Source organism: Lycium barbarum, chromosome 7 (genome assembly GCF_019175385.1).
Source record: "Lycium barbarum isolate Lr01 chromosome 7, ASM1917538v2, whole genome shotgun sequence".
NCBI classification, from domain to species: Eukaryota; Viridiplantae; Streptophyta; class Magnoliopsida; order Solanales; family Solanaceae; genus Lycium; species Lycium barbarum.
The window spans coordinates 18,756,792-18,771,086 of record NC_083343.1 but is presented as its reverse complement, the minus strand read 5'-3'; positions in this window follow the sequence as shown (position 1 = coordinate 18,771,086).

Sequence of the window (14,295 nt, the reverse complement as noted above, 5' to 3'; positions counted from 1 at the left end):
AAGAAATCACACAGGGAGTAAATAATGAAAGACACTCTGAGGACAGAAATAGGTTTAAAAAAAAAAGTAGAAATAAATTAGGAATACGAAAAAAAGTAAGGTGGCCTCTCATTTTAAAGATAGGAAGAATCGATGGTCCTATTTTATTTAAATTTGTTGCTATTTTAGTACTCCCTCCTTCCCAAAAAGATTGTCTTAATTTAACTTGGCCCAGAATTTAAGAATAAAGGAAGACTTTTGAAATTTGTAGTCCAAAACAATTCATCTCATAAAGTTAAATTGTTTCTAAATATAAAAATGTGCCAATCCTTTTTAGATAAACTAATAAGAAAAGTAAGACAATCTTTTTGGGACGGAGGGAGTATTTAAAAATATACATACTTCTTTAGATGGAAAACTTACCAATGTTAGAGTCAAATTCATACATGACAAGAAACAATTGAACTTGATGGAGCAACAAGGCTGATGAAAATTGATTAATTAGAATGGTTGTACTCTAATTTATCTACTTAAAATTAAATAGAACACCAAAACAATTATAGGCGGATCCAGAATTTGGTGACTATGAGTGCCTTTGTCTTCAACACAAACCTACCACTTATGAAGACCATTGAATAGGTTGTACATTTAGTCAGTTTAATCCGTTTTGAATTAATTGAGTTTGATTCGTACCGATCCATTTTGAATTAATTCAATTCAATTTACAAGATCTTTAGTACATAAATAAATACAAGACCACCAATCAAATAAGTTTAGTCCAATAAGATTTAATTCTCAATTCAAATTCTATTGCATAATGTGATTTTTTTTTTTTTTTTTGGTAATTAAAGATATTATATTTACCAAAGTGTAACATTACAGCTCAGATTAAAAAAAAAAAAAAACAGAACCTAACATGCCTGTAGTTCTGTTATACTCCAACTACATCGTTACTCTTATCATCTAGACTAAGGATAACAATTTAGCATTTGTAACAATAGTCTATTCCTTGGCTTCATATTTGCTCTGTAAAACATCTCTTGTGCAATTTGTTTCAGGATCCCTTCAGTACATCTGGTTTGCTGCTGGAAGAATCTGTTGTTCCTTTCCTTCCATGCATAGTAGATAGTGGCAGCAAGTGCTATTTTGTATACCTCAGCCTGGTTGCTCTTTCCTTTAAACCATGGTTCTGCCCACTTGAGTTCCTTAGCCCAGTCCAAATTGCTCCTGCTAATGTGTAGCTATTGGAGTATCCTGCACCATATGCTCCCAGAATATGGACACATAAAGAAGAGATGATTAATTGTTTCTATCTCACTATTGCATAACTTGCACTGATCATTAATATCCATACCTCATCCTCTAAGTCTGTCACAAGTATAAAGTCTTTCCAAGGCAGCTAATCTCAATATAAATATCCACTTGGGAGATCCCTGATTACCATATAACCCCTTTCCAACTGACTTTATCAAACTGTCCCTAAAATCTCTGGTATATACTTTTGATGGTGATGTGGGATAGTTGGTGAACCTCCTATTTTGAATATCCATCTTCCTTAAAAGTGTTTTTTTTGCTTTGAATATCTTCTGAACCACCCAGGATGCCTATTTTAGTTCCACCTTCCACACATTTCTGTTCTTCCCATAGTATATATGAACCCATTTTACCCACAACTTATCTTTTTTCCTGCACATGTTCCACAATAGCTTGCACACAGCAGCTTGATTCCATTTTACAATGTCAATAAAGGTCAAACCCCCAGCTGATTGGGGTTGACACAATCTGCTCCAAGCCACCAGTGCTTTCCTTGTAAATTCAGCCTTACCAGTCCATAGAAATCTCTTACACATTTGTTCTATGAGTGCAATATTTTTTTTGGGTATAATGAATATTTAGGACCAGTATGTTTGCATAGAGAACAAGACGCCTTTGATCAGTTGGGTCCTCCCTGCATATGAGAGGAATTTAGCTGTCCAGGAGGATATTCTTCCTAGTATCTTCTCTAGGAGAGGCTCACATTGGGCAATGGATAGTCTTTTAGTGCACAGAGGGACACCAAGGTATCTGAATGGCATCTCCCCTTTTGTAAACCCCGTGTAGTCAAGAATCTGATCCTATATTATTTGATTTAATCCCCCAAAGTAGATAGAGCTTTTGCTTCTATTTGCTTTTAATCCAGATGCCTTAGAAAATTTTGTAAATGTGTCAAATAGGATCTGTACTGACTTGAAGTCCCCCCTACAGAATAAAAGGAGATCATCTGCAAACCCCAGTTGGATTATGTTCAATTTACTGCACTTTGGATGATATTTAAAGTCTTTGTTCTATTTTATATCCTTCAGTAGTCTTCCTAGATACTCCATGCACAAAACAAACAAGTATGGGAACAAGGGATGCCCCTGCTTCAATCCCTTTTTTGCTTCAAATGGAGGGGTATGGACACCATTAATCATGATAGAATAAGAAATAGTTTTTAAGCATGCCATAAGCCAGTTTATGAAGATTGTTGGGAAGTTCAGATACCTCAGAATTTTCTCCACAAATGGCCACTTAATTGAGTCATAGGCTTTTTGCATGTCCACCTTTAACATACACCTAGGTGACACTCCTTTCCTGCCGTATGCTTTCACATTTCATGGCTTAGAAGGATATTGTCTACAATACTCTGCCTGGCACAAAAGCCGCTTGACTTGCATCAACCAAGCAACCAAGGAATCTGATTAAAAACATAAAATAGAAATAAAATAAACATTAGCGAACACAATTTTCAATCTATGCATAGCTAAATTTAATATTATGTTTATTGATTCCATCATTCTAAAATATTTTGAATTTAACATTAGATGGATAAGAAAAAATGATTAAAATCACATTCAAATAAAAGTTAAAGATTTGGAGAAAAGGAAGCAAATCTATAATTTTGTAAATAATAAAAATGGAGTTGTACTAAAAGAGAAAATACGAAAAGATGAAGAAATAAAAGAAAAGATTACATGTAGGCACAAGCGATTCATTTGTTACTTCGGTTACCAACCATTGACTATATTGGTGGGTTTAACGTAAAATATCAATAATACATACATACAACAATTTTTAAATGTAACTTAAAGAAGTAGGAACAAAAATTGTGTAAGATTTGATATTTGCTAGTTTTTATTTGATTCATGTCTAGTTTTGTTTTGCAATGATATTCATATTAAGAATAGACCTTTCGATTTCTACTTAAAATAGGTTCTGCACTATTATAAATAGATGTTCTACTTATTTTCCTGATATGAAAAATTATTGAGTTTGAGATAAATTATTATCTTTCTCACTTCATACGTCATAACAGTGTGTATCATTAGCATAGTTACAGAACATGACTCGAGCGCAAGTTTTATTTAAGAGTCGTTTCCATATTTTTTCTTCAATCCTTGGTCATATTTGGAAGTCATGAAAACAACATAGAGATTTTACATTGTACATCTAGAGTCACTCGATGAAGCTCAAATTGAAGATTTGCATAATTGCCACCATTTGTTATAAATATGATGAAGACCGTAGACATGTAAGTTTTAATCCGTCCCAATTTTTATAGCGTTTTAGCGTTTAAATTTTCCTTTTTAGTCAAATCTTGTCTTTTTTTGCTCGATATTTAGTAAATTTTAATTATAAATTTGAAAACCACAAAAATATTGTCACATTAGGATACAAGTTTTATTTTTATTTTCAGAAGAAAAGAAAAATTACAAAAAATATGTTTTCCTTTAATTTAGTTCTTAATTACGTAATAAGTTAGTAATTTTGTAGTATTATTTTTTACTTTTAATTTAATTATTTAATTTTCCTTATATTTTTGAAATAGTCAATTGGTTTTTTTTTTTTTTTTTTTATTTTTTTTTTTTTTATTTTTTTTTAGCCTTCATGAAAAATAAAAAGATAAAAATAGACCAACAGTGTGTTGCCACGTTGCGAAAATTCCATCTTATCCCATATAGTAAAGTAATAACAGATTAAACTCTCACTTTAGGTGTCATACCTGCACCATACCTACCATTCACCACACTTTTGGTGATACACTCAGCACATACGGCATGAGCACCCTACCTACACTCACACAGCTGATTTTTTGCAAGTTCGATTTGGCACACAAATAAATACACAGCTTTGTGTATTTTTCATTCAACACACAAAGGGCATCGTCTTTCCCTTTTTGATTCAGCATGAAAGACTTATAACTCCATTTTCCTTCCACCTCAGACACCACTGAAACACCCTTTTCATCAACTTAAATGGCAGAAATATAGCGTACCACCAAAAATTAGCGAATTTTTGGTGGTACGCTATATTTCTGCCATTTTTATTGGAATGGCAAAGACAAATTTTGTGGTATATTTGGTACGTGTGGATCCCTTGGCGGTGACTTTGAGTATACTACGGAGCCGTTTGGACATTTCAAACGGTGGTTTCAAACCATGATTTGAAGCTATGTTTGGACATGTAATTTGGATACCTTAAGTTGTATTTTTCTCTTAAAGATAAAAAAAATTTCACAAGTTATGAAAACTATCAAAACATTCTCAATTCTTATACAATTTTACCAAATGAGTAAGTCATAGTTCAAAATAAAATTAATACGCTACTAGAAGGCTTTTATAAAAAATACAACATCAATTGATCAAACTTTAGTACATTAAAAACAAAAATTTAACATGAATAGTAATGTAACTACTCTTTAATATAATCCTCCCACATGTGTAACACCTCGTAACTTCGGACGAAAGTTTGACTCATAAGATGATAATATAATGGAACCAATATGAGGATTATAGGAAGTGTTTTGAAAACCAATTAAGTCATAAGAAATGTCTTTGGGCAAAGCAAAGTTGAAAACCACTCTACGGAACATGTTTGCAAGAGAGTTTATAGAAGGTCATACTTCCAACGATTATAACCCCATTATTAATTTGGAATTTGGGAAAACATCCTTGATTAAAGTTGTAGCCCTTTGAAATGGCTTTCCAACGGTATATTATGGAGGTCAAACGGACATCTTTGCAAAGAGTTATGCCCGTTTTACTGAAGCCTGTCTTCGCTGGAAAATGGGTGACTTCGACGGGAAGATCGACGGTTCGTCCTTTGAACCGTCGATTGTGCATTGTTCACTGGAAATTTGACCAATTCGACGGAGCAGATCGACGCTCCGTCGATCTGATCGACGGTTCGTCGTTTGGTCCGTTAAGTACGTTTTCGGGTCAAAAGTCGGGTTTACGCGTTTTCTTGTTATATTTGGGGTTGGGGTTTATTTCCCCAACACCCCATTCACGAAAATTCTCTCTAAACTCAGAGACAACAAATCCCAAACCTCAAGATCTTCCAAGGTAAGTTTTTATCATGATTCTAAGTTGAATTTAAGTCCCTAATCCCTTTCTAACTTGAGTAAAACTCTTCTAATCCATAGAGTTAGGATTGGAACATTTTTGTTGGATGTGGAAACCCTAGAACCCGAATTCAAGAGGATTGGACTTCAAAAAGGTAATGTTTTTATCCCTAATCATTTATAGTTGTGAATTGATGAATTCTTGGGAGAATAATATTTGGGTTGGATGAAGAGAATTATATGAACTATGCTAGAGTTGTTGGATTGTTGATTTGGGATTGTTGTATTCATATGGGTGATGAAGAATGATGTTAATTACATCTAATGGAGATTTTAGCATTAGCTAGAAGTAAAAGAATGGAGATTGGGTGAAGAAAACACCATTAATGAGGGTTATAGAGCTTCATGCCCACTAAGTGTTTGATAAAATGCTTAGATGAACAAAACATGGATATTGTTGCTAATATAGGATCCCTATGACTTGTATTGCTATAGATTGAAGTTGAAGGGGTTGAAGGACATTGTGATACGCTCAAAAGCGGAAAGTTAAGGTATGTAGAACTTCCATCCACATGTGGGAATCTCTACGTTCTTCCCCATGATTCGTTTCGTAAAATATATGAAGTTCAAATCCTAGGGCATTAAACCCAACATATTGGTAGCCCGTAATTATGTATGTATGTACATGAATTTTGTATCTATGTTCGTTATTGTATTCCTAATCTTCCATTACGGATATTAGGAATCCTAGCTAAATCCATGAATTCTTCCTCATGTGTTCTCATTATGTTTATATGAAACTTTATGATTTCATCCAGCAAGTTACAAGCATGTTTTCAAGTCAAGTATATATATATGATTATGAACTATTGTTATTACTCATGCATCAAAAACATGTTTTGCAAGACTATGACAAGTTATCTTATGAAACTATATTTACAAGTTATGATTTATGAAAACCATGTACAAGCAAGTTATGATTTATGAAAATCATGTACAAGTAAGTTATGATTCATGAAAACCATGTACAAGCAAGTTATGATCATGAATACCATGTACAAGCAAGTTACGATTCATGATATACCATGGGCAGCAAGTGCCACTATTTTCATGTTCATGTTTTGGGAGTTGCATTAATTACCGAGGAGGGCTTCAGATAGCCCGAAACTACGTAGCCACCGTAGGATGAGGATCGCTCCACCCATGTCCCGGACGATCTCTCATAATGACTGGATCCTTTCATATTTTATTAAATCTCATGTTCCCTGGCAAGGACTGAGTGTTCTGCTGGCGGGACGCAAGCACCAGACCATGGATCGGTTATAAGTTATTGCTCTCCCTACTTATGATATTTTTACCATGTTTTATATATATATGTATGCACTCATGTTCATGTCCAGGTTTTCAGTTTCAGTTCTTATCATGTTATTCCATGTCCCATGTTATTTCTTTCAGTTGTTTTACATACCAGTACATTCAATGTGCTGAGGTCCCCTTTTTATTGCCCGGGGGCCTGCATTTCACGATGCAGGTACTGATATACAGGACGACACATCTGCTCAGTAAGACAGCATTCGTATCAGCTTATTGGTGAGCCCCATCTCATTCGGGGTTTAGTCAACTTTTGTTTTATGCTTAGTTATGTATCTGAAGGTACGCTGGGGGCCTTGTCCCAATAAGTATGTTTTCCAGTCAGACTCATGATAGAGGTTTCATAGACTAGACAAGTCAGTTATGTTATGCCAGACATTCGGAGTCGTATAGCCATTTTTGGCTCATTCATGTTATTTCCGCACTCATGTTTAAACAAGTGTTTTTATTAAGTATTATGACTTACTACGTTTTATAAAGGCTCATCATGCATTCACGTTATATTTCCGCTCATGTATGTATCATGATGATTCAGCAAGCCATGTGGTTCGCTCGGTCACACGCAGTCAGGCACCGAGTGCCGTGTTACGTCCAGGCCATGGTTCGGGGCGTGACAAAGCTTGGTATCAGAGCCTAGGTTCAAGTGTCTTAGGGAGTCTATGAAACCGTGTCCAGTGGGGTCACTTTTATATGTGTGTGCGCGCCACACATATAAACAGTTGACCACCAAGACATTCAGGATTGTCTCATTTCTTTCTACTCTAGATCGTGCCATGAAGCTTAGAGCAATAAGAAACTTCTCTTCCTCTCGAATTACATACGTTTCGAATGCGCAGGAGATGAACAGAAAACTCAAGGTCCAAGTAAGGATGTTTACCCATAGGGGGTACAATTGTGCAGTACTTACTGGTAACGAATGAGACTTCAAGTGATATTGAAAGTGGAATACAATGTAAGTTGCCCGAGAAGGGGTGTAGTGGAATGAATGGTATGTTGAATGATAATGATGTTCTTGAGAAAGGGGAATGGAATACAACAGGGAGAGGATATCAGAGAAATTAGAAAAGGAGCTAAGTCAACAGGAAAAAGGTAAATCATGGAGGATCTCAAGGAAGTGGTGGTAGACAGTTTTCTACCGAAGGTCATCAGGACCCACTCCATCTACAGTTAAAGGTTGAAAGGGGAAACAAACAGGAAAGTGTATTAGGTATAGTTTGAGTTGGACATATGAGGTAAGTTCATCATTTTTATACTGTTGTTGAAATTGGAAACCCTGTGTGGCTATGATATGATATGATATGATATGGTATATATGTATATATGCTGGCCTTGTGAGGCATTGTTGGTATTTCCTGTGTGCAGGTTTTGGGATAGTAAGAAATACAGAGGAAACTCTGCCAAATTTTTCCTAGAAATAGAAGGAGAATAAGATATAAGTTCGTAATATGTCTGGAAAAGCCATGTCAACAGTAATGATAAGATTTGACTAAGTTACGAGTACGGCTGACCTTGATAAATATAATTTGATTTCCTATTCAGATGAACACCTTGAGTGGGTGACAGTCCGGATACACCCGAATGTGTGTTAGAAACCAAGGGCTTAAGTTAATTTCAGAGTTGAGTGATTAGTGGAAGAAGAAATCAGCTAAGCCGTAAAAGAGCAAACTACAGAAGAATAGCCTTTAAGAGTTGTCAAAAAGGGGTTGCCCTAATATTTACAGTGTGAGCAGAGTTAAGTCGTTAAGATGAAGTATGCCAGTTATGAATACAGTAGCAACCCGTTCATGTAAGTAAATTTAGTTTTTCCCCATGAGAAATTGCTCAGACGTGAGTCAAAAAAAAAAAAAAATCGTCAGTGTTGTAGAATACAAAGAAATTACAGAAGATAAGGAATGTTAATTGCAATCCCATCAGAAGAGAAGAATTTATAAGTATAAGATGTTAGCCTTGGTCTAAGGGGGAGATGCATAAATCGCTAGTAAGTCCAGCGAGATAATGGAAGACCTGAATGGTTAGTATGAGATATGAAGAACCTCAGTTAAGTTAAGTTGGTATAATGAGACAGTCTCCATAAGGAATATGCCTCATCTTAGAGGAAACCCGAAGTGAGTAGAATGATCGTCGAACGAATCGTGTCAAGTTCAATTACTATCGATTAGGCGATCATAGAAAAGCTATAAGATCATACCCAGTTATGTGTCATAAGGGTAGTGCCATTGCACAAGACTCTAATCTTTAAGGTGCTCGCAAAAGACTTAGCGTACAACCGTACTATGAGTATTTTAGGAAGAATCTCAAAAAAAAAAAAAAAAAAAAAAAATCAAGTATGGGAAGTACAACTCATGATTTAGGCAGACAAGAGAACTAAGGTGAAAGAATTTCACTATTTCTCCAAGCTAGGAATTCGACTTTCAGACTCCGAAGTGGGTGGAGTTATTGCTCAGAACATGAATTATTCCTCCTTAGTCATCGAAGTTAGAGAGAAGCAGTTTGGTGATTCCTGCTTGCTGCAGATGAAAGAGGGGATTCACGAATAGAAAGCCTTAGCTTTTGAACAAGGGGGAGATAATGGTACTTTGAGATACCGAGGCAGATTATGCGTTCCAGATGTAGATGGAATCAGAGAGCTAATTATGTCAAAAGCTCACCATTCTAGGTCTACCCCGTTCAGCTAGGAGTCATGATTTAATTTCGGTGATTGTGGACAGACTTACGAAGTCAGCGCACTTCTTGCCAGTTAAGACCACAGATTGAACAAGAAGATTATACCAAGTCATATGTTAATGAAATTTCCGGATTGTATGGGACCCTAGTGTCCATTATTTCAGATTTTGGTGCTCAGTTCACAGCGAACTTCTGAAAATCCTTTCAGAAAGGATTTGGGTACGGAGGTGAACCTTAGCACAACTTTTCATCCTCAGACAAATGGTCAGACAGATACGCTATTCAGATCTCATGTTATGATATTCATGTTAGTTCAATACTCAGATATTTATGTCAGCTTAGTACTCAGGTATCAGTGCAGTACTCACGTATTCATGCCAGCTCAGTATTCAGCTAATCCAGCATTAAGTTAGCTCAGTATTCAGTCAGCCAGTCTTCAGTTAGTTTAATAGACATTCAATTTAGTATCTCAGTAGTTTAGTAGTCATGTATTCATTCAGTTCAGTAATCATGTGTCCTTGATTTCAATGGTAATTGGGATGACCACCTGCCTCTTATTGAGTTTACTTACAAAAATAACTACCATGCTAGTATTGGGATGACACTGTTTGAAACCCTTTTTGAGCAAAGGTGTAGATCACCAATTGGTTGGTTCAAAGTTGGTGAAGCAGAGTTGTTAAGATCAGATTTGGTTTACCAGGCTATGGAGAAAGTTAAGTTAATACAGGAGCGTTTGAAAACGGCTCAAAGTCACCAGAAGTCTTACACAGATGTGAGACAAAAGGGACTTAAAATTTTCAGTAGATGATTGGGTGTTCCTTAAAGTCTCACCCATGAAGGGTGTCATGAGATTTGGCAAGAAAGGCAAACTCAACCCCAGATATATTGGACCTTATAGAATTCTGCGAAGGATCGTTCTAGTAGCTTATGAACTTGAGTTGCCACGAGATTTAGCTGCTGTACACCCAGTGTTTCATGTATTTATGATGAGGAAGTGTGTAGGAGACCCGTCGTTGGTTGTTCCTACTGATACTAAAACAGTTAAGGATAGTTTGACGTATGAGGAGATCCCCATAGCCATTCTTGACCGTCAGATTCGCAAGTTGAGGACTAAGGAAGTAGCCTCAGTGAAAGTCCTGTGGAAGACTCAGAGGGTTGAGAAAGCTACATAGGAAGCTGAGGAGGATATGAAATCCATGTACCCGCACTTGTTTCAGGCTGCAGAAGAGATTTATGATGAAGCACCAAGATTTTGAGGTATGGAAGCTTTCTTTTCATGTTTTTGGTCGTGTGTGGCCAATTTATAATGCTATTGTGATGTAGCCCTGTGAGGCAATGATATTATGGGTTTTTGTGACAGGTTGGTAGTCCCTTTTTGATTCAGCATGAAAGACTTATAACTCCATTTTCCTTCCACCTCAGACACCACTGAAACACCCTTTTCATCAACTTAAATGGCAAAAATATAGCGTACCACCAAAAATTAGCGAATTTTTGGTGGTACGCTATATTTCTGCCATTTTTATTGGAATGGCAAAGACAAATTTTGTGGTATATTTGGTACGTGTGGATCCCTTGGCGGTGACTTTGAGTATACTACGGAGCCGTTTGGACATTTCAAACGGTGGTTTCAAACCATGATTTGAAGCTATGTTTGGACATGTAATTTGGATATCTTAAGTTGTATTTTTCTCTTAAAGATAAAAAAAATTTCACAAGTTATGAAAACTATCAAAACATTCTCAATTCTTATACAATTTTACCAAATGAGTAAGTCATAGTTCAAAATAAAATTAATACGCTACTAGAAGGCTTTTATAAAAAATACAACATCAATTGATCAAACTTTAGTACAATAAAAACAAAAATTTAACATGAATAGTAATGTAACTACTCTTTAATATAATCCTCCCACATGGTAGACATAAATAAATGTTGGTGGAAGTTAATAAGGTTGGTAAATGGTTGGTGGGAGTAATTGTTATAAATATTTACCAACTTATGTCTTTTTTATAAAATATAAACTTATGGGTCAAGTTTTATATTTAAATTTTTTGAAGCCATGGTTTGAAACCCCAGATCATGTCTTTTTGGATTATTTGGGGTTTAAAACTGTTATACCCCATTTTAACCGGAATCAAAATGGTTTACAACATTCCGGTAATTCCAGGGTTAATTACAGTTAAGGAGTTGCCACCTAATTATTTATGGTGCATTAGGACACCTAAAGTTTTATTAAAGTAAATGTCTAAAGTTAACTCCATTTTAAAGTCTACTAAACATATGAGATTCTAGGTAAGGGTTCACTTAATCTAAAGGGAAGGTGTTAAGCATCCTTTAAGATCCATTAACAATGGTTAACCGACCGAACTTAATTAATTAGGCTAAATGTAAAGTGTTTTGAAAACTTCCAAGAGAAAAACATAAGATTAGTCGTACTATCAAATGTAGAAGACATGGAACTTTATTTGGAAAATTGTGGCTCATAGGAAAACAAAGTGTTTGAATACCGTAAGTTTCAAATCTAAAGCTTGATTAAAGGACTTGAGCTTTCAAAGCATTTGCCAAAGCATGCAGGAAATGTTTGACTTGAGTTTAAATGATTGGGGTAAAGGCATGTCTTAAAATGATCTTGTGAAAACTTGTAAAATACATATTTTAATGTTTCTGGGAACTAATTTGAACTCAACCATAAGTCATTTTAGAGTTAAAAATATTTGGTTAGCAAATCATCCTATGGGTTTTAGTCATTGGTTTTAAATCATTAATTAGAGATAAACACCTATGTGATCAAACAAACTAGTTTTTGACTAAACACAATGTTCAGGAGCATCAAGTAAGATACCAAATAGATAACACATACAAGGCACTTAATTAATCGGCAAAAATAAAGTAATGCAGCAACTGTTTGCTGCTCTCTTTTATGCTATTGTTCGGACGATTTAGAAAGAGAGGGTGAGAAAGTGTAAGAGCGAATGAAGGTTCAGGTCTAGCGACGACGTTGAGTCTCAAATAAAACTCCTAACGGCTCCCATGAGCATTGTCGTTGAGTCTCAAAACGAAACTCTTCGGCTCCAGTGTGTCATGCAAAACAAAGAGAAGAAAGTAAACATGAGTTAGAAGGGAACATATGCTTCTTAAAGAATATTAAAATCAGAGGGTAAATACACAATTTGCAAACTCAGACCGAAACAAATATTAACAAATGTCACGGTAACCAGAATCATAAAAGTCTAATTCTTTGTTAACAGAAGGGTCCTTAAGTTTTGATGCTACTGTAAATAACTTTAAACTTATAATATTCATTATGAACTAATAAGGACTTTCACTTCAGGTCCTAAGATCTATAGTGTGATATCCGATCATGTACTTAAAGTTAACTAATTTAAAATAGAATGACATACACTACACGGAGCTCATGGATATTTCATTTAACACATAATCTAATACATAGTTTCTAACAGTGAAAATCTCCTACCAATATATTTTTTAACACTTGGAAAAGACTAAAAGCATTCTGTCCGTGAACCACATTTAGTTTTTAGTGACTAGAGGAAGAAACTTCCAGCATGATTCTTTAACACATTAGACTCCAATCAAGAATGTGATCCAAAATAGGTGTATGTTAGACATAGAACACCAAGGAACCTGTTTTCTATTATATTCAGTGCTATATTTTCTGGAGATTCAAGACCATAGATGAAACACATTATAACAACTGCCAAATTTGATTACAACAGGGCCTTAAAACATAGTTATTCTTAATAAAAACAGAGCATTTAACAGAGAAAATTCAAAATAGCGTTGGATTTACCTCTTGTGGGTGCAGGGAACTAGGACGTCAAAACCTCGAATCTACTCTCTCGTTATGAACAGATCCCAACCTCGAGCAGAATGAGTTCCAATGCCCCGTGTATGAAAATGTTGCGGGTTCTAGCGAGCTAAAGTTTTTGTATTTCTTTTGGGATAAATCGAGTGAGAAACTATAAGCTTTTTAGAGGTAAACAGAGACCAAGAATATGTGTGAGCAGTAAAGTTATAGTGATGTAGAGGCGGCCGAGTTCCCTTTTTTTTTCCGGTGGTGATCTTGTGAGTATTTATAGAGTGAGGCTAGGGTTTTTACAATGTTTTTTGGCGGGATTTGAAAGTGAGATAGCCGTTTGAAATCAAAATCGAATCTCCAAAAGTTGATTTTTCTAGAAAATTTAAAAGTATTTTGGCCATATGTGTTGACCAAATCGTTGAAGATAGGAGAGAGAGAAACGTTTATAGGATGCTGATATAGAGAGATACGAAAGAGGTACAAGGTTTCCCTAAAATGGTGTAACAAGACCTGCTAAGAGTTGATGGAAATAAAGAACTTTCGTTGAAGTGGAATGGGGAAGAAGAAAGACAGAGGAACGACTGCTGGGTTATGAGGGGATTTCAACCCCTAGTTGGAAAATAATAAATATGTATTAGGCTTTTTGTAAAGACTTGGGCTGCTCTTGTGGTTGGACCCTTCGTTTGAGCTGATCAAAAAGGATAAATGGGCTGATAATTAAGACGGCCAAATGGGTCAACTACAAAGCTTAGTCAAATTGTAAATAAAACGGCCCACTTTTGCTTCGAAAATCCATTCTCCTTATATTTGTTTTGGCTTCTAAATTAGATCAAATATATTATGTAGTAGTAATAATAATAATAATAATAAATTAAATTTCGTAATTAGCATTAATAAGTTATGATTTAATATAATAATCTTATTATTAGTAGATAAAATATAAGCAAGGTAATAATAGAGTAAAAATATTATCTAAGTTATATCTTATGATTAATACATAATAAGTAAGTAGCGATGTATGACGTATTAATACTTAACGATAATAATATAGTAGAAATTGTAATAAAGTAAGGGCGAAAAATAAGATATTTAGTTT